Raw genomic sequence first — 26,567 nt, forward strand, 5'->3', positions numbered from 1 at the left:
AGGTTCCTGAAAACATCAAAAATAGAACTGATATGATCCAGCTGTCCCACTACTGGGTGGCAGCCAAAGAAAATGAAATCAGTAGCTCAGGGACATATCTGCACCATCGAGTTTGTTGTGGCATGGCTCACAATAGCCAAGGCGTGTGCTGTGGTCTGAACGCCTGTGTCCCTCCAAAAGCCACGCACTGGAACCTAACACCAGTGTATCTGTGTGAAGAGGTGGGGCCTTCTGGGAAGTGATTAAGTCATGAAGGCTCTGAGCTCAGGAATGGGATCTGTGCCTCATAAAAGAGGCAGAAGGCAGCTGCCTTGCCCTCCAGCCACGTGAGGATACAGCCACGGGGCTCCAGTCACAGAGCAGAGAGCAGCCCTCAGCAGACTCCACACCTGTAGGTGCCTTGGTCTTGACCTTCCCAGCATCCAGAACTATGTGAAATAAATTTCTACTGTTTATATTAATAAATGACCCCATCTCAGGTATTTTGTCATAGCAGCCTAAATAGACGCAGACAACATGGAAGCAAACTAAGTATCCGTGAACAGATACATGGATAAAGAAAACGTGGCATCACATGCAACAGGATATTATTCAGCCTTAAATATGGATAGAAGGCCATGTTGTCACTCGCAACAATGTGGATGAAGCCGGAAGACATCATGCTATGTGAATAAGCCAGGCACGCAGGGACGGGTCCTGCATGACGCTGCCTCTATGACACATTTAAAACAGTCCAACCCACAGGAGCAGACAGCAGCACAGTGGCCACCGGGTCCAGGATGACGGAGATGGGGAGACGCCGGGCGAGTGAGCTCATCGCGGTGCCTAAACAGTTCACAGTGCCATGTCACACACTGGAAATTCGCCCAAGAGAACTTCTTCAGTGTTCTCACCACCAAAAAAAGAAAGAAAATGGTAACTGTGTAAGGAAATGGATGTGTTAATTAGCTTGATTGTGGTGATGATTTCACAATGTATATTAAGATATCAAATTATACACTGTGAATATATACAATTTTTATTTGTCAGTTATACCTTAAGAAAGATGGAGGAAATTAAATAAATAAAATGAGATTGTTAGGGTGGGCCTAAGTTAATAAGACTAAAGTCCTTCTCAGAAGAGGAAGTGTGGGCAGGTGCACGCGGGGAGAAGGTCTCTTGAACCTGGGGACAGCTACTTGCAGCCAAGGAGAGGTCTCCGCAGCAACACCCTGCAGACACCTTGGTCCTGGACTTCCAGCCCCCAGCACTGAGTGACAATCAAGTCTGCTGTTGAAGCCATGCAGTCTGTGGCACTTTGTTACAGTGGCCCCAGGGAGCTTACGGTGGCCAAACCAGACAGGACGCCTGGCTTAGAACACAAGTCAGACCTGAGAGAGCAGACTGCATAAAAAACTTTCGGAGATCGGGTTGCTGCTCTTGCCCCCCACCCCCTGCCTGGCCTCAGGCACAGCCTCTGCCACCCCTGCTCTGCCGATACCCCTGGGTCCCAAGACCTGTGGCTCAGCCTGTCCACTTCCTCCCCACCCTGTGCAGCTGGCAGCCAGCACTAGTCCTTCTTCCAGAGCCCCAAGATTGGCACAGCCTGGGTGGTTCCTGGGGCCCAGCTGCACTGCAGTCCCTGGGGCCCAGTGCACATGGCAGCCCCCTGCTGGCCCTGGACTCACAGCCCTGAGGACTGCTGAGCCTTGGACAGCCCCTCTGCCCAGGCCTGGCCCCAGCCCCAGGAGCGAGCAAAGCCCACAGTGAGTGAATGCACCCGCTAGAAACATGGCCCACCAGCATCTGCTGGAGGAGGCCTCACGGACAAATCCATGGGAGTGGGCCCAGCCTGCTCAAGTCTGGGGCCTCCAGGCACAAGTCCCACAGCCCAGGTCACCCCTGGATGGAGTCCCCAGCCTAACTTTCTCTTTGCCCACCATGTCACTCAAATCACCCTTATACATTTTTCTCTCCTTCCATCTTTGTTTCCTTCATTTTTTTTCTGGGCTGGAGAGCAGTGGCATGATCTCAGCTCACTGCGACCTCTGCCTCCCGGGTTCAAGAGATTCTCCTTCCTCAGCCTCCCAAGTAGCTGGGATTACAGGCACCCACCACCACGCCCAATTTTTGGTATTTTTAGTAGAGACAGGGTTTCACCATGTTGGCCAGGCTGGTCTCAAACTCCTAACCTCGTGATTCACCCACCTTGGCCTCCCAAAGTGCTGGTGTGAACCACCGCGCCCGGCCTCTTCTCCTTCTTTTTGCCTTAAAGAATATTAGAGACTCGCCAACTTAGCATGGTAGCTTACGCCTGTAATCCCAGCACTTTGGGAGGCCGAGGGGGGCAGATCACAAGGTCAGGAGTTCAAGACCAGCCTGGCCAATATGGTAAAACCCCATCTCTACTAAAAATTCAAAAATCAGCCGGGCGTTGTGGCAGGCGCCTGTAGTCGCATGTACTCGGGAGGCTGAGGAAGGAGAATTGCTTGAACCTGGGAGGTGGAGGTTGCAGTGAACCAAGATCACGCCACTGCACTCCAGCCTGGGTGACAGAGTGAGATGCTATCTCAAAAAAAAAAAAAAAAAGAAAGAATATTAGAGACTCCCAGGTAACAAGACTGTGTCTTATTTTCCTTCGGTGCCCTATAAAGCAGGGGCCTCAGAAACACTTATATTGATGTTTACCTTGCTGGTCAGATGTTTACCTTGCAAAGCCCTGGCACTCCAGGCAGAACTGGCCGTGCCTAGTGGCCAGCGAGGTGTGGCTGGAATGCGGCTGGTCCCGGCGCTTTGCCTCCCTGCAGAGGTCCTGTGTGGAATACGTCCCCCTGCGAAGCAGCCAGGCCCCAGCTTCCCCCACCCATCACCCTCCTCCTCAGCCCGAGGTTTGCCCACTGCCTCCCTGCATTCCCTGGAGTGTTCACAGATCAGAGCTCGTGGCTCTCGGTCAGATCTAGAGTCTGAGGTTGAGGGAGCTCGGTGCTGGTGCCAAGTGGAGCGAGACTGTAACAGGAGCCCCTCAGGCAGGGAAGCATCTCCCATTTGTGCAGAAGCATGATTTTCTTCAGCCTGTGGCATGTGATCTTGACGTCCATGCCACTCTGGGGGCTCAGAACGGTCTGTGCCGTGTCTTCATGCAGCGGTGGAAAATGCCCCATCTGAGTCCCTAATGACGTGCGCCTATGGACAGTTGTTCCTTGACCATCCAAAGTGGGACACTGTCAGAGCCAAGACACAGGTGAAGACTGAAACGCGAGCCTCCATGCGGGGAGAATTTCAGCACCTTTAGTTCTCCTGAGGAGGGTGAATTAGCCTGGATCAGCGTTGGTTTTAGTGATTTTTGTGTGGGGTGCATTCGTGATTTCGGAAGCATAGCCCCTTTAAACACCGTGCCTCCCACGTTTGGTTTCCTTGGGTTTGGGCCCAGATAACTCCTGTGCTGAGTGCGGGCCTGTCCCAGAGGTGATGCCTGCCCTCCTCCCGCAGTGAGGACCCACAGGCCTCACCTAATTTGCAAGAGGGCACCTCGTTCCCCAAGGTCCAGGGCTGTGCGGCGCTCAGAAGGTGGCTCACCAGAGTCTTCCTCCTCCTGCCCCCCTCCAGTTCCAACGATGAACCTCAGGGGGATTCCCCTGTCAGAGGGTATGTGATCCTACAGAGACGCTGTGCCTCAAAACGCTCACTACAGTACATCGGAATGTCCTCTAGAAGGTTGTAGAAGGTTCCACTTGTGCGGACAGGCAAGAGCTTGGAGAACACATCCAAGATATTTCCTCAGAGTGGCAGTTACCTAACGAAGAGCTTCTTAAAAGAAAGGGGTCCTAATGCCTTATGTAGGATCTATGTTATCGAGCAAAGGGGTTTTCCAGAACAAATCGACCCAGCCTCCCATGAAGTGAGTGTGAAACTGTCTCTCTTCTGAAGATTCACAAGAAAAGATTGTGGCTTTCCTGGGAGACGGTGTACGGACAGGACAGGAGTCCGGGAACGCATGGTCACCACAGCAAGTGCAGCCATCCCCCTTACCCTGGGGGTGACGTTCCAAGACCCCCAGGGGACACCTGAAATGGTGGATAGTACCAAGCCCTACGAACACGATGTTTCCACTATGCACACACACCCCCGATACAGTTTAATTTATAAATTAGGCACAGTAAGAGATTAGCAATAACTAGTAATAAAATAGAACAATTATAACAATATGCTGTTCCCAGTTTCACAGACAGAAGATTCCATCTGACTGGACATCATGGCAACCTGAGCTTACCTTTTTTTTTTTTATTAAGTCGAGAACTTTCACTCTTCACTTAAAGGGGCACCTTCTGGCTTCTCTTAGGTGTACCCGCATTGCCCGCCTCACTGCTCTTGTGCTTTGGGGCCATGATGAAGTCAAATGAGGGTTCCCTGAACACGAGCACTGCGACCCCTGGACCGTGGATCTGATAACCGAGAGGCCATAAGAGAGGCGGGGAGCGTCCGAAGCCTGGAGACGCTGGACGAAGGGAGGGTTCAGTCCCGGGAGGGACCGAGCGGGCGGTGCCAGATTTCACCACGCTCCCCAGAAGGGTGCACAAGTTAAAACTTGGGAATTGTTTATTTCTGGAATTTTTTTTTAATTTAATATTTTCTGACTGAGGTTGTGACCACAGGTAGTTGAGAGCTTGGAAAGCAAAACTAAGGCTAAGTGGAAATGACTGTTCTTCCTTTCCCCGGAAGTGGGGTTGTTGCGAGTTCCTAAACCACCACCTGATTCTTCTGCTTCCACTTCATCTCACGCACTCGCCAGGAGCCCCGGCTTCAATCCAGCGCCCCACATCATCATTCCACTGAGGAAACCTCAGATCCATAGCCTTTCGCGTCTTGTGCTTGCTTTAAAGAAAAAAGTAAAAGGCCTTTCAAATATTCTTAAGGAAGAATGAAGTTTTAAAATTACATCAAATGCATCAACTTATGTGCAAACCAAATGTCTGCATTTATACATTCTAATCAGAAGTTGATTATCGTGGTCATTGACCTACCCTGGAAGAGGCGGTTATTTCCACCTATTTAAGGCCACACATGCTTCCTGAGCATCAAACACTTTGCCGCTTTCTTTGTTGCAATAGAATATGACTTTACTGACTATAGCCCTCATGCAGACGTTAGGTCTCTAGACTTACTCTTCCTGTCAATCTTCCACTTTGAATTCATTGACTCACTTCTCCCCGTCCGCCCTGGCACTGGAAACCACTGTTGTATTCTCTATCTCTGAATATTTGAACTTTAATTTTTTAAGGGTTCCACATGTAAGTGAGATCATGCATTACTTTTCTGTCTCTAGCTTACTTTGCTTAGCATCAGGTCCTCCAGGTCTATTCAGGTTGTGGCAAATGGCACAACCTCCTTTTCTAAAGCTAAATACTGTTCCATTGTGTATATAGACCAGGGTTTCCTTATCCCTGGCACCCTCAGTGTTGACAGACACTTATGCTATTTCGGTATCCTGCCTAATGGGAGTAATGCTGCGGTGGTCACGGAAGTGCCCACTAGGAGCAACACTGCGGTGGTCACGGAAGTGCCCACGGGGAGCAACGCTGCGGCGGTCACGGAAGTGCCCACTGGGAGTAACGCTGCAAGGGTCAAGGAAGCGCCCACTGGGAGTAACGCTGCGGCGGTCACGGAAGCGCCCACTGGGAGCAACGCTGCGGCGGTCACGGAAGCGCCCACTGGGAGCAACGCTGCGGCGGTCACGGAAGCGCCCACTGGGAGCAACGCTGCGGCGGTCACGGAAGCGCCCACTGGGAGCAACGCTGCGGCGGTCACGGAAGCGCCCACTGGGAGCAACGCTGCGGCGGTCACGGAAGCGCCCACGGGGAGCAACGCTGCGGCGGTCACGGAAGCGCCCACGGGGAGCAACGCTGCAAGGGTCACGGAAGCGCCCACGGGGAGCAACGCTGCGGCGGTCACGGAAGCGCCCACGGGGAGCAACGCTGCGGCGGTCACGGAAGCGCCCACGGGGAGCAACGCTGCGGCGGTCACGGAAGCGCCCACGGGGAGCAACGCTGCGGCGGTCACGGAAGCGCCCACGGGGAGCAACGCTGCGGCGGTCACGGAAGCGCCCACGGGGAGCAACGCTGCGGCGGTCACGGAAGCGCCCACGGGGAGCAACGCTGCGGCGGTCACGGAAGCGCCCACGGGGAGCAACGCTGCGGCGGTCACGGAAGCGCCCACGGGGAGCAACGCTGCGGCGGTCACGGAAGCGCCCACGGGGAGCAACGCTGCGGCGGTCACGGAAGCGCCCACGGGGAGCAACGCTGCGGCGGTCACGGAAGCGCCCACGGGGAGCAACGCTGCGGCGGTCACGGAAGCGCCCACGGGGAGCAACGCTGCGGCGGTCACGGAAGCGCCCACGGGGAGCAACGCTGCGGCGGTCACGGAAGCGCCCACTGGGAGTAACGCTGCGGCGGTCACGGAAGCGCCCACTGGGAGTAATGCTGCGGCGGTCACGGAAGCGCCCACTGGGAGTAATGCTGCAAGGGTCACGGAAGCGCCTACTGGGAGTAATGCTGTGGCGGTCATGGAAGCACCCACTGGGAGTAATGCTGCGGTGGTCACGGAAGCGCCTACTGGGAGCAATGCTGCGCAATGCTGAGGTGGTCACGGAAGTGCCTACTGGGAGTAATGCTGCGGCGGTCACGGAAGTGCCTACTGGGAGTAATGCTGCAAGGGTCACGGAAGTGCCTACTGGGAGTAACGCTGCGGTGGTCACGGAAGAGCCTACTGGGAGTAATGCTGCGGCGGTCACGGAAGAGCCTACTGGGAGTAATGCTGCGGCGGTCACAGAAGAGCCTACTGGGAGTAATGCTGCGGCGGTCACGGAAGTGCCTACTGGGAGTAATGCTGCGGTGGTCACGGAAGTGCAGGCTGTAAGAGGTGGTGATTTCATCTTCTTTGGGTCTATCACCCACTTGCAGAAAAGCATGTTTCTTCAGCCTGTGGCACATGATCCTGACTTCCGGGCCAATTTAGGGGCACAGGAGGGTGAGCGGAGCACACAGAACATGGACTGCTGGGTCATATGCTAGTGCAATTTTGTAATTCATTTAGGAACCTCCATACCGCTTCCCATAAGGGCTATACCAATCCACATTCCCACCCAGTGTGTACCTGGGTTCCCTTTACACTCTCGCCAACATTTGTTACCTCTTGTCTTTTTCAAAATAACCATCCTGATGGATGCCAGGTGGTATCTCATAGTGATTTTAAGTTGCTTGCTTCTGTTGATTAGTGAGATTGAGCACCTTTTCATATACCTGTTGGCCATTTTTCTGTCTTTTTTAGAGAAATGTCTGTTCAGGTTCTTTGCCTGTTTTTTAAATTGGGTACTTGTTTTTCAACTGTTGAATTGTATGAGTATTTATAAGTTTTGTATAAATTAACCCTTGTTTAGGTATGTGATTACCAAATGTTTTTTCCTAGTCAGTAGGCTGCCTTTTCATTTTGTTGATTGATCCCTTTGCTGTGCTGAGGTTTTTTAGTTTTATGTAGTCCTATTTATTTCTTTTTGCTTTTGTAGCCTGAGCTTTTGGTGCAATGCCCAAAAAAATAATGGCAATGCCAATATCCAGGAGGTTTTTCTCTATGCTCTCTTTTGGGAACTTTATGGTTTCTGGTCTTACATTTAAGTCTTTCATGCATTATAAGTTGATTTTTGTTAACTATGTAAGATAAGGATGCAATTTCTTTTTTTTTTCCTTTTGTGTGTGTGTGTGTGTGTGTGTGTGGTAAAAAAAAACCCACTGGAAAGCCAGTGTTTCCAGCATCACTGATTGACAAGACTTTCCTTTCCCCTTTGCATCCTCTTGGTGCTCTTGTCGAAAATTCACTAACCATATTATATTTGGATTTATTTTGGGGCCCTTCATTCTGTTCCATTGGTCTATGTTTCTGTTTTTATTCCAGTATGATTACTATAGCTTTGTAATATAATTTAAAATCAGAAAAATTAGCCGGGCCTGGTGGTGGGCACCTATACTCCCAGCTACTCTGGAGGCTGAGGCAAGAGAATGGCATGAACCTGGGAGGTGGAGCTTGCAGTGAGCCGAGATCGTGCCACTGCACCCCAGCCTGGGTGGCAGAGTGAGACTCCATCTCAAAAAAATAAATAAATAAAAATAAAAATAAAATAAAATCAGAAAGCATGACACCTCCAAATTTGTTTTTATTTCTCAGTATTGCTTTGGTGGTTCAGGTTTTTTTGTGGTTCCACACAAACTGCAGGATTGTTTTTTGTTTCTGTGACGAATGCCATTGGAATTTTGATAGGGATTGTGCTAAATCTGTATATTGCTTAGTAGCATGGACATCTTAACAATATTAACTCTTCTGATCCACAAACAGGAGATATCTTTCCATTTATTTGTGTCTTCTTCAATTTTTTTCATCAGTGTTTTATAGTTTTCAGTATAAATCTTTGACCTCCTTGACTAAGTTTATTCCTAAGTATTTTACTTTTTGATGCTGTCATAAATTGGATTGTTTTCTTGATTTCTTTTTGAGCTAGGTTGTTATTTGTGTACATAAATACAACTGATTTTTGTATGCTGATTTTGTATCAGATGCTGACTGCAGGAGCAATCAGACAAGAAAAAGAAATGAAAGGCATCCACATTGGAAATGAAGAAGTCAAGTTATCTTTACTTGCGGATGACATGACCCTATATGTAGGAAACCGTAAAACTTTTTTCTTTTTTCTTGTCTGATTACTCCTGCAGTCAGCGTGTCTGATTGCTCTTCCAGTACTATGTTGAATAGAAGTGGCAAGAGTGGGCATCTATGCCTTGTAACAGATCTTAGTGGAAGTGCTTTCAGTTGTTCCCTGTTGATTATGATGTTAACTACAGGTTTAAGGACCTTTCCTTCTGTACTTAAACCGTTGAGAGTTTTTATCAAGAAAAGATGCTAAACTTCATCAAATGCTTTTTCTGTGTCACTTGAAATGATCCTGTGGTTTTTTATCTTTCATTCTGTTAATGTGACATATCACGACGTATCACATTGATTGATTTGTATGTGTTAAACCAGCCTTGCATGCCAGAGATAAATCCCACTTGCTCATGATATGTAACCTTTGTGGTGTCACGTTGGATTTGGTTTACTAATATTATATTGAGGATTTCTGCATCAATGTCCATCAGAGATACTGACCTGCAGCTCCTTTTTGTTATATTGTCCTTGACTTAGGTATTAAGGTGGGGCTGGCCTCATAAAAGATATTGGGAATTATGCCTTTCAGATCTGTGTTTGGAAGACTTTGAGATGTGTTAGTAATAATCCTTCCTTGGATGTTTGAGGGACGTCAGCCATGAAGCCATGTGGTCCTGAGTTTTTGTATGTTGGAAGGTTTGTAATTACTTTTTCAATCTCTTTGTTATTGGCCAAGCTTTCTATTTCTTCATGATTCAATTTTGGTAGGTAATTTTCTTCTAGAAATTTACCCATTTTCTCTAGGTTACCTAATTTTTGGCATATAATTGTTCATAATAGTCCCTTATGGTTTTTTTTTTATTTTTGCGGTGTCTGTTATTTATTTTTGCGGTGTCTGTTATAATGACTCCATTTTATTTTCTGATGTTATTTGAGTTCTCTCTCTCTCTCTCTCTTTCTCTCTCTCTCATCTAGCTTATGGTTTGCTAATTTTGTTGTTTCACAGAACCAACTCTTGATTACATTAACTTTTTCTATGGGTTTTCTGTTTTCTATGTGATTTATTTTTGTTCTGATCTTTATATGTCCTGCCTTCTGCTAACTTTGGGTTCAGTTTTTCATCTTTTTCTAGTTTTTCGAGGCATAATATTAGCCTATTTATTTGGGATCTTTCTTCTTTTTAATGTAGGCATTGTTGCTATAAACTTCCCTCTTGCTTTTGCTGCGCCCCAGAGGATTTGATATGTTAAGTTTCTACTGTCAGTTGTCTCAAGGTATTTTTAAATTTCACTTTCAATTTCTTCTTGGACCCACTGGTTGTTCAGGAGCATGTTGTTTAATCTTTACATGTTTATGAATTTTCTGAGAGTCCTCCTCTTACTGATTTCTAGTTTTACACCACTGTGGTCAGAAACAACACTAGATACAACTCCAGTCTTCTTAAATTGGTTCTGTCAGGCTTTAGAATCACCTAGATCAATGCATGAAGATATTCTCTCTCTAGCTCACACAGCTCGCCATCCTACATAAGGAGCCCCACTCTAGCCACAGGAGGAGAATGCCATGAATGCCAGCTCCTTGTTAATCCCATGAACTTCCCAAGTTCCCATGGATTGCCACTCTGTACAAATTAGAAATAATAGTTCATAGTGCTTATACCCAATAAATAGACTCAGATATGCATAAAGCCTCAAATACAATAGAAAGGGACTTCCATTTACATAAGATGATTGAAATGACAAAATCACAGAGATGGAGAACAGATTCGCAGTTTCCAGGGGTTAGAGAAAGGAGGAGGAATCTGTGTGGGATAAGGGAGAAGCCTGAGAAACCAAGTTCTCTATCTGGATTGTGGTTGTGGTGACACAAAGATACACACAAAATAAAATTGCATAGAGCTATGTAGACATGCACATGTGTGCAAACACACACATACATCCATGAGAGCCTATATAACTGGCAAAAACTGAAAAAGCCCTGTGGATTTATCACGTTCAACTTCCTGGTATTGATACTATACTGTAGTTACGCAGGGGACCTCCCTTTGCATTTCTTTGCAACTTTCTGTGAATCAGTAATGATTCCAAAATAAAATATCAAAAAAGAGTGATGAAGACAGAGAGAGGGCTCTTCCAGGACATAAAGTATGAGAGGGTTTCATCTCAGGAAGACTATCATATTCTTTTATGTTTTCACTGAGGCCAAACATACTATACATCCTGTAGAGTCTCAAAGTGCATGAATTGTAGATGATTGCTGGAAATGTCTGCACGGGATGAGACCCCAGTAGCCACTGGCACTTTACAAAGCTTCCCTCCTGCCCCTCCCCCTCATTGTCACTCCCCTCAAAAAAAACCCACTGTGCTCACTCCATGGCTAATGATTCGTTTTCCCTGATCTTGAACTTCATACATGCAGAATCAGAGTGTGCAGAATCAGGCTCACCCATGCCTGGCTTCTTCAACTCAGCATGTTGGAGACTCATCCGTTGGTTGAATGTAATAATCATTTGTTCTTTTTTATTCCTCACTTGTGTTCCATTCTAAGAACATACCACAATTTACTTAGCCATTCTCTTGTCAACACGTTATTTGTGTTATTTTCAGTTGTTTCTGCTCATTTCTCTTACATAAATCCCCGGGTTTAGGAGGGATTATCTTAGCTTTGTAGTAAATACAGGGATATCTCATTTTATTGCACTTTGCAAATATTACATGTTTTAAAAATTGAAGTTTTGTGGCAGCCCTGCATCGAATAGGTCTTTTGGCTCCATTTTTCCAACAGTATGTGCTCACTTTGTGTCTCCATGTCACATTTTGATATTTCTTGCAATATTTCAAGCTTTATTATTATTATTATATCAGTAACAATGATCTGTGATCAATGATCTTTGACGTTACCACTGTTAACTATTTTGGGGCACCATAAACCATGCCCATATAGGAGCAAACTTAATAAATGTGTGTATTCTGACTCCTCTACAACAGGCTGTTCCCAGTCTCTCTCCCTCTACTCAGGCCTCCAAATTCCCTAGAGCAAAACAATATTTAAAAGTGAAGTTACTTAATAGCCCAACAATGGCCTCTAAGTGTTCAAGTGAAAGGAAGCATTGTACATCTTTCACTTTAAACTAAAAGCTAAAAATCATTGAGCTTAGTGAAGTTTGACATAAGCTTAAATAATTTAGCTAACGTCAAAAGCCGAGATAGGCCAAAAACTAGGTCTGTGGCACCAAACTGCTAACCAAGTGGTAAGTGCAAAGGAAAGGTTCTCGAAGGAAATGAAAAGTGCGAGTCAGCGAACACAGGAACGCTTATCGTTCAAAACACACTTACTGCTGATATGGAGAAAGTCTGAGTGGTCTAGAGAGAAGACCCACAGCCACAGCATTCCCTGAAGCCAAAGCCTAATCCAGAGCAAGGCCCAAGTCTCTTCAGCTCTATGAAGGTTGAGAGAGGTGAGGAAGCTGCAGAAGAAAAGTTGGAAGCTAGCAGGGGTTTAGTTCATGAGGCTGAAGGAAAGAAGCCATCTCCATAACATAAAAGTGCAAGGTGAATCAGCAGGTGCTGATGGAGAAGCTGCAGCAAGCCATTCAGAAGATCCAGCTAAGATCATTGATGAAGGTGGTTAGACTAACAACAGATTTTCAATGTAGATGAAGCAACCTTATATTGGAAGAAGATGCTATCTAGGACTTTCATAACTAGAGAGGAGAAATCAATGCCTGTCTTCAAGCTTCAAAGGCCAGGCTGACTCTCTTCCCTGAGGCTAATGCAGCTGGTGACTTCACGTTGAGGCCAATTCTGATTTACCATTCCAAAAATCCTAGGGCCCTTACGAATTATGCTAAGTCTACTCTGTGGTGTATATGTTGAACAACAAAGAATAGATAATGGCGTGTCTGTTTACAGCATGGTTTACTGAATATTTTAAGTCCATTGTTAAGACCTACTGCTCAGAAAAAAGATTTTTTTCAAAATATTAGTGCTCATTGACAATGCATCTAAGTTACTCAAGAGCTCTGATGGAGATGTACAAGGAGATTCATGTCGTATTCATGCCTGCTAACATAACATCAATTCTGAAGCCCATGAATCAAAGGGTCATTTTAATTTTTTGGTCTTAGTATTTAAGAAATACATTGTATAAGACTATAGCTGCCATAGATAATGATTCTTTAGGTGGATCTGAGCAAAGTACATTGAAAACCTTCTAGAAAGGATTCATCATTCTAGATTCCATTAAGAACATTTGTGATTCATGGAAGGAAGTCAAAATGTCAGCATTAACAGGAGTTTGGAAGAAGGTGATTCCAACTTTTATGGATGATTTTGAGGGTTCAGGACTTCAGTAGACAAAGGAACTACAGATGGGGTGGAAATAGCAAGAGAAGTAGAATTAGAAGAGGGGCTTGAAGATGTGACTGAACTGCTGCACTCTCATGATAAAACTTGAATGGTGAAGAGTTGCTCCTTATGGATGAGCAAGGAAAGTGGCCTCCTGAGATGGAATCTACTCCTGATGAAGATGCTATGAACATTGCTGAAATTACAACAAAGGATTTAGAATATTCTACAAATTTAGTTGATAAAGCAGCAGCAGGGTTGGAGAAGACTGACTCCAATTGTGAAAGAAGTTCTATGTTGGTAAAATGCTACCAAACAACATCACATGCTACAGAGAAATCTTTCATAAAAAGAAGAGTCAATTAATGCAGCAAATTTCATTTTCTTATATTAGGAATATTTGTGAGGCCACAACCACCTCAACCTTCAGCAATTACCACCCTGATCAGTCAGCAGCCATCAACATTCAGGCAAGACCAGAAAAGAAGATTACAATTTGCTACAAGCTAAGATGATCATTACCATTTTTTAGCAATAAAAGTATTTTTAACTGAGGTATATACATTGTTTTTTAGACACAATGCAATTACACACTTAGTAAACTACAGTATAGTGTAAACATAGCTTTAATATGCAATGGGAAACCAAAACATTCAAGTGACTCCTTTTACTGTGATATTTGCTTTATCGTGGTGGTCTGGAACTAAACCTGGAATCTCTAGGGTCTGCCTGACCTGCCAAACAGGCTGTCAAGGCGATTGTCCCAGCTTACACTGTGGTCTGTACGCGTGCGTGTGTGTTTCAGAATAGGTTATGTTTTCACATGGTTCAATATCAAAACAATGTCAATAGGTATAGGTGAAAAATGTTGTAATTTTCCCCATGCTCACATCCACCCCTGCCCCTGCCCTCAGGTTACCACTCAGTTTCTTATGTATCCTTCCTGAGTTTCTTGGTGTAAACAGGAGGAAACATAAGCATTTATTCTTATTCTTATTTTCCCCACTTCCTTCCACACCTTTCTGTACCATCCTATTCCACTAAATATTATATTCTGGAGATTCATTCTTATTTCCAGCAGAGAGCTTTCTCATTCATTTTTACAGCTTCATATTTTGTTTATAATAAAATATACTATTCAATCATCTTTTATCTTTTATTAATGACACTAGGTGTATTAGTCTGTTTTCATGCTGCTGATAAAGATATACCTGAGACTGGGTATAAAGAAAAGAGGTTTATGGCATTTTTCTTTTTTTTTCTTTTTCTTTTTCTTTTTTTTTTTTTTGAGACAGAATCTTGCTCTGTTGCCAAGGCTGGAGTGCAATGGCGCGATCTTGGCTCACTGCAAGCTCTGCCTTCTGCGTTCACGCCATTCTCCTGCCTCAGCCTCCCAAGTAGCTGGGACTACAGGTGCCCGCCACCACGCCTGGCTAATTTTTTGTATTTTTAGTAGAAACGGGGTTTCACCATGTTAGCCAGGGTAGTCTTGATCTCCTGACCTTGTGATCTGCCTGCCTCAGCCTCCCAGGTAGCTGGGATTACAGGAGCCGGCCACAACACCCAGCTAATTTTAGAAAAGAGGTTTAATGGACTCACAGTTCCACGTGGCTGGTGAAGACTCACAATCATGGTGGAAGGCGAAAGGCACATCTGACATGGCAGCAGGCAAGAGAGAAATGAGAATCAAGTAAAGGAGGTTTCCCTTATAAAACCATCAGATCCCATGAGATTTATTCACTACGAGAACAGTATGGGGGAAACTGCTCCCATGATTCAATTACCTCCCACTGGGTCCCTCCCACAACACGTGGGAATTATGGGAGCTACAATTCAAAATGAGATTTGGGTGGGGACACAGCCAAACCGTATCACTAGGGCTGTTTCTAATGATTTGCTTATTCACACAATGCCACAATGAATACCTTTACACCCATGGTATCGTTAGGATACATCCCCAGAGGTAGGCTTGCATCTGTAGTTAAATAGATATCGCTGAATCACCCTTCAGCGTGCACTCTCATCCACAATGTACATATTGTCTTCCCACACCGCAGGGCATATTGTCCAAATTTTTCATTTCGGTTGAGCTTCTAAGTGAAAGAAACGGTATCTCAGTCAGCTGAGCGTCTTCTCTTGTATTTAAGAGCCATTTGCCTTTGCCCTTCTCTGGGCCAGTTTGTTCATTTCCACTGCCCATTTTTTTCTGGCTTGTTTTTTTCTTATTGATTTGTAAGGCCCTTTATAAGTGAGAGGTATTCGTCTTTTGTGATATGAGCTGCATTTCTTTTAACTCCAGTTGAATTTTTGAGTCTTAGTTTCTCCAATCCGGGTTATAAGGGATTTTCCTGTGCTTTATCTAGTATCATCACGGTTTCTCTCACTTGCATTTTTTGTTTGACCCATTTGCAGTCCACCCCAGTGTGCTGTGCTATGGGGATCCAAAGGTGTTTTCCCCCCGCCCAGTGGCAGAAAAATCCAGGTATTCGACGTTGTATTGAAAATCACACCTTTTCCTCTCACTCGAGCTGCCACCTTTATTCACCTGTGCATTCCCACAACGCTAGTTTCTGTGCCTGAACTCTCCTCTGTCCCACCTGCCTCCACGTGTGCGAGCCGGCACCGGGCCGCTTTCATTGCTGGGTCTTCGTGATTCGTATCCAGCAGCCGGCACCGGGCCGCTTTCGTGGCTGGGTCTTCGTGATTCGTATCCAGCAGGCGAGGGCCCTGCACTGCTCTTCCTTTTCAGAGTTTCTTTACTGTTACTTATTTTTCCTCATGAACTTTGAAATTAGCTTGCTTGGTTCAAAAAAAAAATCACTGTTGGTAATTTTATTGGGATCATATTATGTTTTTAGCATAACCTAAAGAGAATGTATAGCATTATGGTGTTGAGACTTCTTCATCAAGAAAAGTGTGTCTTTCTATGTGTTCAGGTCTTTCGTGCACCTCCGTGGTATCTGAAAACTTTCCTCATAGATCTTGCCAATTCCTCATTGAATTTACTTCTGGTTCTTGCTGTTATTTTTGCTGCTGCTGTTCTTTTTGCTGTGATAAATGGGGGTCTTTTCTTCCTTAAATGTTCTAATTTGTTGTTTGTATCTATGAGGGCTACTGGTTTTAAGACACATATATAAGGCAGCTGACCTGAACGCTTCAAAACCAACAATGTCATGAAAACCAAAACAAAAACACAAAAATACAAAAGCAAAAGAGATGGGGCAGGAGGCGGGGGTGCTCTCGATTAAAAAGAAACAAAAGAGCTTCAGCAAGCAGGGGCGTGTGAGATTCTCCTGTGGATCTGTCTTCTTAAAAACCTACCAAGGACGTTTTTGGGATGGCTGGGGACATTTGGAGAGAGACTGTATAACCAGAGGTACAGCGCTGAGTCAACAGTGCTGACAGCTGATGCGACATCAACACTGAATCAACGCTGAGCTGCTTGGCTTGGCGTGTCATTGTGGTTATTTCAGAGAAGGTCCATGTTCTTGGATGACACCGGCAAAAGTGCTGGGGCAAGGGGCTCTGATTCCATGGTTTGCTCTCAGACGGGTTAGCAAGCAGTGGATCCAAAACGAAACTTCATGCATGTACATACACGCACATATAGAGAGCGAGAGAATACAGATGAGGAAACACGTTAGCAACTGGTGACTTTAGAGTGCTCGTTACATTATTATCTCAGCTTTCTGTAAGTTTGAAATTTTTCAAAAGAAGACACTGGGGTAAAAAAGAATCTAAGTAGAATGCTAGGCATGTAGCACATCCATGGTGATCACTGTTTTGTGGGTTCACATGCCCAGGGAGGCCGAGAATCCTGGGCAGAAGGCTGAGGGTTGTAATTGTAAGTGTCTGTGTGCACCTGCTGCCCCTGCTCCGGCAGCCCAAAGTAGGTGGGGCTCGCTCTTCCTCCGGGAAGGAGACCTGCAGCCTCGGAGTACCTCTCAACCCTAAGGGATAATGTAAAGTCCTCTGGTCACTCCCAGCCACAAGAATCACTTCTGTACTTAAAATGTCCTGGCCCACTACCTTCTAAAATTCATCCACCATTGAAGCGTCCCTCCCCGCTGCACCTCACGTATCCAGCCTGGAAGCCTGGAAGTGGGGGGCTGTGGCCAGCCCCTCCCCTATTTCTTCTGTCCTCAGCTCTTCCCTCCCTGCTTTCCTGTGGGGCCCAGAGAAGCGGCCCCACCATCGCCACCTGCGCTGTCAAGTGTGTCAGGCAAGGCCATGTGGAAACCCTGTGCCACAGAGCAAGAGAGAAGCTCCGTCAACTGAAGGCACAAGGAAGCCTCAGCACAAGGGGCGGGAGGCGTCTGCCCTTCGCCCAGGAGCAGAGGGGGCTGCCTGAAGAAGGAGGGTGAGGGGAACAAGACCCCTGAATCCAAGGAACCCCTTGAGCAAGGGCCAGGCCCCTGGGGGCTGGAACCTCCAGAAGCTTCCCACAGGAGCCAGCTTTAGACGTCAGCCCTGCTGGAGGAAGGCACCCATCACATGGAGCGGATCTGAGGGGCCCCTCTGCTGAAGGAGGACAGGTGGGGACCATTGGGAGGACACCCCCAGGAGGACAGGTGGGGCTGGTGGGGCCACCTCTTGGGCTCCACAGAAAAGCAGGTGGCTGCAGACAGACCCTCCCTCCCAGGGTCTCCACGGGTGCCTGCATCCCTGAGCTGCAGGCTTACAGAACGAGTTGCAAATCTTCCAAATGTTCCCACAGAGACCCTCGGACTTGATTTGAGGTGAGGGGGGGTGAGCAATAAGGCCTGACATCTGTCCTCAAGAACTTACAGTCTGAGTGAGAAAGAGAAACCACAGCCATTTTGGGAGTGTGACAGGAGTCAGCCCATGGTTTGCAGAAAGGAAACAGAGGGTGTGGTTGTCCCATCCCAGAGGCCGCCAGTTCCCTGCGGGGTCCACATCTAAGAGCAGGGGAAGGACAGCCCAGGTGGAACCCACTCCCAGCTGCTCTACGGAATCTTCAAATGGGCAATTCAGCCACAGAGAAAAGCAGAACTCAGTAGGGGCAGATGGAAGGGCCATGAGCCATGCTGTCTGGGCCTTATCCTGGAGAAATGGATGGGGAGCCATGGAGAAGTGTGAGGCTGGGCCGCACTGGCCCATCTGTACTTAGAAAGATCGGCACGTAGAAAGAGCATTCCGGCAACAGCCCAGATCAGCAGGGCTGGGGACAGGCTGAGACCCAGGATCCCAGGAGTCGGGTGGGGACAGGCTGAGACCCAGGATCCCAGGAGTCGGGTGGGGACAGGCTGAGAGCCAGGATCCCAGGAGCAGGATGGGGACAGGCTGAGACCCAGGATCCCAGGAGTCGGGTGGGGACAGGCTGAGACCCAGGATCCCAGGAGTCAGGTGGGGACAGGCTGAGAGCCACGGTCCCAGGAGTCGGGTGGGGACAGGCTGGGGACCTGGGGTCCCAGGAGCAGGATGGGGACAGGCTGAGACCCAGGATCCCAGGAGTCGGGTGGGGACAGGCTGAGACCCAGGATCCCAGGAGTCAGGTGGGCACAGGCTGAGACCCAGGATCCCAGGAGTCGGGTGGGCACAGGCTGAGAGCCACGGTCCCAGGAGTCGGGTGGGGACAGGCTGGGGACCTGGGGTCCCAGGAGCAGGATGGGGACAGGCTGAGACCCAGGATCCCAGGAGTCGGGTGGGGACAGGCTGAGACCCAGGATCCCAGGAGTCGGGTGGGCACAGGCTGAGAGCCACGGTCCCAGGAGTCGGGTGGGCACAGGCTGAGACCCAGGATCCCAGGAGTCGGGTGGGGACAGGCTGGGGACCTGGGGTCCCAGGAGCAGGATGGGGACAGGCTGAGACCCGGGGTCCCAGAAGTTGGGTGAGGGCAGGCCGAGACCTGGGGTCCCAAGAGTCGTGTCAGGGACAGATGGCCCCCATAGATGTGTGGCCAGCACTGGAGGGACCTAGCACTGACCTCGGCAGGAGAGGTGGGTGACAGCAAATGGACATGGGAAGGCTTGCACTGTGTCCTTCTTGCAAAAAAGCCTGCAGAACCCCAAGCTGGGAGAGAGGGGATGAGGGCGAGAAGGTGAAATGCCAGGGACATGTGGGTCCATCCTGAACAGCAGCGAGAAATGCGTGGCACAAAGGCATCAAAGCTGCTCGCAGCCCACCCAAAACACAGCTGAAGTCTAAGTGGGAAGTTAGGGACCCGTGCAGGAGGATGTGGGGTGCAGGTGGCTCTAACGTGCACAGGGCCAGCCCCATGGCACAGGGGTGTCTCCTGAAGGCACAGGGGCATGGACCCAGCCAGGAGGGAGGATGGCCCAGCAGGCAGGAGGATGAACCAGCTGGGAGGGAGGACGACCCAGAGAGAGGGAGGACAGCCTAGCCAGAAGGGAGGATGGCACAGTGGGTGGGAGGACAGCCCAGCCAGGAGGGAGGACAGCCCAACCAGGAGAGAGAACAGCTGAGCCAGGAGGGAGGATGGTACGGTGGGTGGGAGGACAGCCCCGCCAGGAAGGAGGATGGCCCAGCCAGGAGGGAGGACAGCCCAGCCAGGAGAGAGGACAGCCAAGCCAGGAGGGAGGATGGTACAGTGGGTGGGAGGACAGCCCCGCCAGGAGGGAGGACAGCCCAGCCAGGAGGGAGGACAACCTAGCCAGAACAGAGGATGGCACAGAGGGTGAGAGGACGGCCCAGCCAGAAGGGAGGGAGGGTGGACGGCCCAACCAGGAGAGAGGACAGCCCAGCCAGGAGAGAGGACAGTCCAGCCAGGAGAGAGGACAGTCCAGCCAGGAGGGAGGATGGCCCAGCCAGGAGGGAGGATGGCCCAGAGGGAGGGAGGATAACTCAGAAGGAGGGAGAACGGCACAGCAGGAGGGAGGATAGCCCAGTGAGTGGGAGGACAGCCCAGCCAGGAGGGAGGATGGCCCAGAGGGAGGGAGGACAGCCCAACCAGGAGGAAGGACGGACCAGAGGGAGGAAGAACGGCCCAGTGGGAGGGAGGACAGCCCAGAGGGAAGGAGAACAGCCCAGAGGGAGGGAGGACAACTCGGAGAGAGGACGGCACAGCAGGAGGGAGGACAGCCCAGGCACCATGGGCCAGTGCAAGCAAAGCAGCCAGCATTGTCCACTGGCCGAGGCAGGAGCACCGCTGCGCCATCGGGTCTGGTGCTCTCCCGAAAACGGGGGGAGAAATTCCTGAGAACTGAGCTACACTCAGGAAATGCCGTGAGTGTCTACAGAGGCCCTAAGGAAGGAGTCTCTCCATGGGACGCTGGGTGTTGAATCCCCACCATCGACACTGTCAGGGACCTGCGGGTTCAGTGGATCCTTCACAGGCACCGGAACCTTTGCCTCTGTATGCAGAAGCGTTTCCACCCAGCTGCCTGGTGGGAGCTTGGCAGAAGATTTGGAAGGATGGGTAGGTTCTCAAACACAAGGAGCAGTATCTCAGGAAGGAAACGACAAACTGACCTTACAAGTTATTCTGCAAGATTTAAGATCTCCTGAAACTTTTGGCATTGCTTATAGGATAAAATTAACTGGTTTTGTTTGTTTGTGGATTAATCCTTTTCTGTCTCAAGGGCCATGTCTACATTATTTTCACGCATGGATGAATGGCCAGTTGTTTGGGTCTCATCTACACAGCTCTGCTGTGCTCACACTGGCCCAAGTGTCCTTTTCTTCAGAGATTCCATCCAGCGGTTTCCGAGCTGCCCAGTGAGCAGGACCTGGGCTGGAGTGGGGGCGGGGGTGGTGTCCAGGAGAGGGCCTTGTTGAAGTCGGGGCCAACCGGGTGAAGAGAGACGTCAGGGAAACCAGCATGGTTGGGAAGGAAAGCGGGGGCTGGCATGGTCAGAGCGTTGGAAGCCATGAGGGTCAGCTGTGTGGGGCCAACTCAGAGGGTGACAAAGTCCTGTGCACCAGAGACTAGCAGGCACCAGCAGACACTTCCCAGTTGGAGCAGAGCTGGCCAAATATCCCAGGAAAATTTAACCCCAAAGTCACACGCTGCCCCCAGTAAATCAACCATGACGAGATGTTTCATGACCAGCGAAGGCCATTCACAGGGTCTTACCCGTCCCTCGACACAGGCTGCTGACTGGGGGATGCCTCACAGAGCAGGTAGTTCAGCTCCCTCAAAACCATACAAAGAAACTGATGCTTTTAAGAAGTGATGTTATCAGATGGACAAGAAGAGTCTCTTTTTTGAAGGCTAGAACTGTCTAGGGGGGAAATATGTGGATGCAAATATGAGACAGCAAATTACATACGAACCGCCCAATAAAAACAGCTTCTGCACCCAAACTGAGTTATTGGCATGGATCAGAGTGGTGGTGATGGGGGGGCGAGGGCCAAAAACCAATGTCCCCTACGCTTGAAACCTTTGGTCTACATCCGACCCAGCAAACCCATTGCCTCTGTATTCTGCCCGTTCTGCAGGACTTAAGTCAGCCCTACAACAGTGTTCAGTTTCTCTCTGCCACACCAGGTCCCTAGAAAACTGCCAGTAATTTGGAACAGAGACCGAAGACGCCTGTCCTGATAACGACATAGAGAGAAGCCCAGAAACCCTGGTGCTGGGCATCAAGGTTGCCCAAAACATCTGGTAAATGACAAGGACCTCCATTAAGACTTGGTGTGAGTTGGACGTCATTTAAAAGAGCAGGTGAATTTCAAGAAGCAAACTCATGAATCGTGCCTGAGAGGGCACCAGTCCCTACATAGGCCCAGATGGTAGCAATGCTGGCTCTCACCTGAGGGTGTGGCTGGAGCCATGGGGAATGGAACAGGCTGGGGGAGAAGGGTCCAGGTGGATGGCTACCTTCTGAAAACACTCACTGCCACACACAGAATTGTTGACTCTTTCCCCCAAAACTGGAACTGCCAGCAAGAAGGCGACAGAGATGAATTCTCAGCAGATTCTCGGAGTTTACTATTGTTCAAATTTTCCCAGAGTTTCTAAAGATCCAAACTTCACCCCATCTGTCCAGCAGAAACTGCCTTATTTCATCACGCAGGTTAGATTTCTATGCCTGTTAGCAAAGGCCTCATTCTCAAGAAAACAATCTGATTGACATATTTTCCCACCATGGAGTTTCAAAGGAAGTCAAAGTCCGAGCAAAATGCCACAACTGCCAAACCCCACGAGCTAAAATCAACGGGGAGCTTCAGCACAGCTCTGCGTGTGGTGGACTCACCGGGCTGTGTGTGTGCGCTTTGTTGTTACTGCTCCCTGGGAGAGTAAGGGTTATGTGTCCCAAAGCCATGCTGGGCTGGGCCCTGAGAAGACTGTTGTCTGCATCTTGCAAACTGCAACTCCTCCTCTGCTCACAGGCCTGGCTGGAGAGAGCAGGAGGTCAGTACAAGAGGAGGGGACCCCTTTGCATGTGGGAAAAAAAAAAAGCCGTCAATACACATGAGAAGCTTGTGCACAGGCCCATGAGCTTGCTGGAGACACGCAGCCATGGACTCCAGCATCCTCGAGAAATGGGGGCTGTTTTCCACCTGCCCTTCCCGCAGGTCCACGTTAACTCAAGGTTTATGGAGCTCAGAAAGCAGGAAACAAACACTCAATTCAGTAAATTCCCTTAGGGCTCCCACAGGGAGAGATGAACCCATAGAGAGAGAACCATGTGTGGGTAAATTTTGTTCTTGTTTTGTGATCTTTGCTGATTATTAACTTTAATGAGTTATAACAAACAGCATTATCACTTACCAGAAAGATGTAAGATGCCAATAATGAAATCCACAGTGCGAGTCCTTTACAGCAGCGCCGGCTTGGGGATGCTCGCCTACGGTAGAGACTGGTCCTGCGGGAGTGGCTCTCACCCCACCAGAGGGCTTCTCTGGGCCCTGGGGAGCTGTGTGCTGAGTGCGGGATGTTAACCGTACACATTTGTTGAGCACCCACTGTTTACCTGGCACCGTGCTACTGCTCCATACATACTGTCTCCTACACACAAAATAATGCCACAAAGTACATATATTACTCCTGATTTGCAGCTGGGGAAACTGAGGCTTGGGGTGTTACGTTTTGCCAAAGGTTTCAACACCACAAGCGGCAGCACGATTATCTGGACAGGTGTGAGACACGCCCAGCCCGCGAGCCTTCTGCTCTCACCCATGGCTCCTCTCAGAACCTGTGGCAGACACCCCGGAGCCACTGTGGCTGTCAGGGCATCAGCGTTGCTGGGTGCCTGCCATGCACCCTGCACTCTGCAAGGCATGGGAAGCCATCCTCCTGCAACTTGCATTGGTTTCCTGTGTCCCATGCCTCCTCACTTTGCACCTGCTCTTCCCTCTCCCTTCCCCATAGCCCACCTGGGAGCTCTTCCTGCCTCGCGACTTGGACGGAGCTCTTGGTCAAATCCTCGCTCCTCTGTTTCCTACCTGCACACCTGAGTGACTTCCTGAGCCTGTGTGTGCCTCTGTTTCCTCATCCGTGAGATACAGGGACACCCTCCGTGAGTGTCAGCAGAGACAGTGCCCCTAGAGCCTCCTTGACACCAGCAACCTACTGCTGCTGTTGGTGTCAGAGGCCCTTGGTCTCTCATCACACTGAGGAAAGAGCCCCATGCCAGCTCTCGTCACCTGGATTAAATTGCTCACCCTTCTGCTATGTGCACCGGACGACCACCCTCCTGGGTAATTACCTGGATTCCCCAAGTCCACGCGAACAGAAAAGAGGGCCTCCCTCTTACTCAATGTAACATCCATGCTGGTGCGTGGCAGGGCCTCAGCAAATGCCTGTGAAGTGAGTGGCTTATGCTGAGTAATCAGGTATGTGGTCATCCCACACAGTGTGGACGTGCCAGGCAGGATGAAATCGTGACAGACAGGGGTTCTCTGCAGGGCTGGCCATCAAGGGCCGAGTGAGAACACACAGAGCAATGACAGCCACAGCAGTGGGCCCAGAGCCAGGTGTCTGCCTGGGCTTGCCATGAGGAATTTGGAAAGGAATTCCCAGGTGTGACCTGGTTCACAAGAGCCCATGGGAGCTTCGTGAAAGTGGAAAGAGGATTTGAACTTGGTGGAGAGAAGAGAGGTGGAGGAAAATGCGGAAAGGACCTCAGAGGCGCCGCTGCAGCCCCTCCTGTGGCCTGGAATCCGATCCCGGGCTGCAACCCAGGAGGCCTGCGGAGATGGAAGACGATGGCTGCAGGGAAGACCAGAGCCTGGCATAAGAATCAGCTGCTTCTGATGGCTTCGCCCTTGAGCCCCATGATGAGGGAAGAGTTAAAAAGGTCTCTTGAGCACAGTGAGTCATGGCCATGGCTCTCATTTCCTTTTTCTCCACCAACCTGCAGCTCTTCCTCCCACCAGTTCTCTGCTCAAGCATGACCTTCATGAAGCCTTTGAAAGTCAGCCTTGCCCTTCCAAGATTCCACTCTGCCCCTAACAGAGCCTCTCACTTATCCGTGTGCTTCTGTGTAAATGTCCTGATATTATCCCCCTGGGATAGTTCCCAGAAACCTTTCCTGGCAGCCACCTTCTGCGCCCAGCAGGACCAGGCTCCACCACTGCCTGGGATATGTTCAATGGAAGGGCTGTCTTCTGGGGTCCCCCACTAGGTTGTCATCTCATCAACGATTAAGTCTTATTTAATTCTATGTCTCCAGAGCTTGGGAAAGCATCAACAAGTCATAGGTGTTCAGCGTTACTAATAAAAGTTATTACTATTAAATAGTTCTTTTATTTAACTATAATATAGTTATTTAACTCTTTATATTATAGTTAAATAAAAACTAATATACTATAGTTATATATATAACTATAGTATAGTTAAATAAAAGAACTAATGAATCAACAAATGAAGGAATAAATAAATTGAACAAAGATATTCCACCTCCTCGGGGAACAGTGAGTTGTACCATTGATGGCTCAGCAAAAGAAACAGAAACCACCACGGGGGCTCCAGGGCAAGCTGAGGGCCCCCTGGAGCAGGGCTGGCAGACAGGGCTTTGGTGGGACCTCCAGGATTGGCTCTTAGAACCCCAAAGACCTGACCCACTGACAGCCTTTGCCACAAGTTGAAAATGGGGAATCAGGTGCACCAAAACCACCAGATTCAGGTCAAAGACATACAACCAGGATCAGGGAGCTGCAAATGCCACTCAGCCGTTCAGCTGGGTGTTCCACCTTTCCACACAAACCCGCTCCTCAACACAGGACAGCTGGTGCAGGGGCGGTGCTGTGGGAGTGTCCGACGGTGCAGCCTCTCCAGGTAGCAGGAGATGGCCACCTGCAGCAAGGAGATGGCACCCACTTAGCCTCTGCTTTGACATCTCCATAGGTAAGAGAAGCTAGTGAGGAAATGGAAGTGGCGTGCAGAATCCGAGCTGCAGAGGGGTCAGGAACCGTGGCTCCTGCAAGTTCTCCAGCTTCTGCGGTCAAGGAAGACACACCAGATGAGCAAAGAAGGCACGCTTTGTGAAAAGGGCCATTTCCAACCCAATGTGTGTCCACACGGACAAAGCCCATGACCTAATAAGCAGAGCCCTCCATATCCCTAAATCTGGAATGTCCCCAATACTAAACAGGCCTGGTTCTTCCTCACACTCTGAATTCATGGTCATTAGTAAGGCGTTCATTCCCGCAGGCCCAGTAGATACCGACTCCAGTTTGGGCCGCAACGGGAGTAGCTATTTTGTGTCTGGAAGCAGCAGTCCCACACCCGTCTGCACTCACCGCCCAGGGTCACCCGTCACTCACAGCGCATTGGCACAATGGCCAGAATCCCCCGTGACCGTCACCTCTCCCCCGCTTCAGGCTCTCCTGCTGTAGCCTCTTCTGTGGAATTCTCCTCATGACCCATTAAAATAAAAAAGCAACACCAGGAATCATTTCTGACATTCTGATTCCAAATGGAGACAGGCCAGCTTTTGCACATTCAGTACTGCTGTGCAGAGGAAATAACTTGGCTCGCAGGGTGAATCTCAGCCCGTGCCTCATGCCTGCGCTCTCCAAATCCCACGGGAATCCCAGGCTCTTACCTAGGGGCAGCTTTGTGGTGCTGCTCCGCCTGGAAGCAGCCTCTGGCACACCATCTGGTTTCAGGTTCCACTACTCCTAGGTGACCCAGACCCAAACTCACTCATTGACCCTCTCCAGCAGACTCCTGGGATTTCCCCTGAACAATGTCCCTATGGAATCTGAGACTGTAAAAGTAAATATTAATTTTTTGCCCTTTTTTTTTTTTGGTCACTACTCATTGCCTACAGAAGTCCGTTGGCCTTAGATGGAAATCTAACAGCTGGATAAGGCTATTTTAATCTAGGCCTTAGTGTTATGTTTGGAATCTGAGCAGTGACTGACTTCTCATTGCATAAAGTTTCAGGGATGAGTGAGTTACTTGTACCTTGGCCGCTAGTGTGTGAAGGTCTGGGATCCTGTGGTAAGCAAGGCCACAGGAGCTCTCTCCAGGACAGGCCCAGGGTCTCTGCTGCCCTGGCGGCCCCACCCTTGCTGGTGGAATGTCCTTCTCCCTGTGGAAGGAGGCCTAGTTCCTGGAACCTGCAGACGGTCAGAATGACCCATGTACCCTCAGGGCATCTGCCAGGAGAAGCGGGAAGC

At 49.1% G+C, this 26,567-nt stretch overlaps 1 protein-coding gene across 3 annotated transcripts in view; it reads left to right on the forward strand.

Annotated features, from left to right (window-relative positions):
- Positions 1-26,567, forward strand: part of LOC101129018 (collagen, type I, alpha 1b-like) — a 719,603-nt gene that overhangs the window by 617,395 nt on the left and 75,641 nt on the right. The gene's annotated exons all lie outside the window — the stretch shown is intronic.

The sequence above is a fragment of the Gorilla gorilla genome, chromosome 14, assembly GCF_029281585.2.
Source record: "Gorilla gorilla gorilla isolate KB3781 chromosome 14, NHGRI_mGorGor1-v2.1_pri, whole genome shotgun sequence".
In the NCBI taxonomy this organism is placed as follows: Eukaryota; Metazoa; Chordata; class Mammalia; order Primates; family Hominidae; genus Gorilla; species Gorilla gorilla.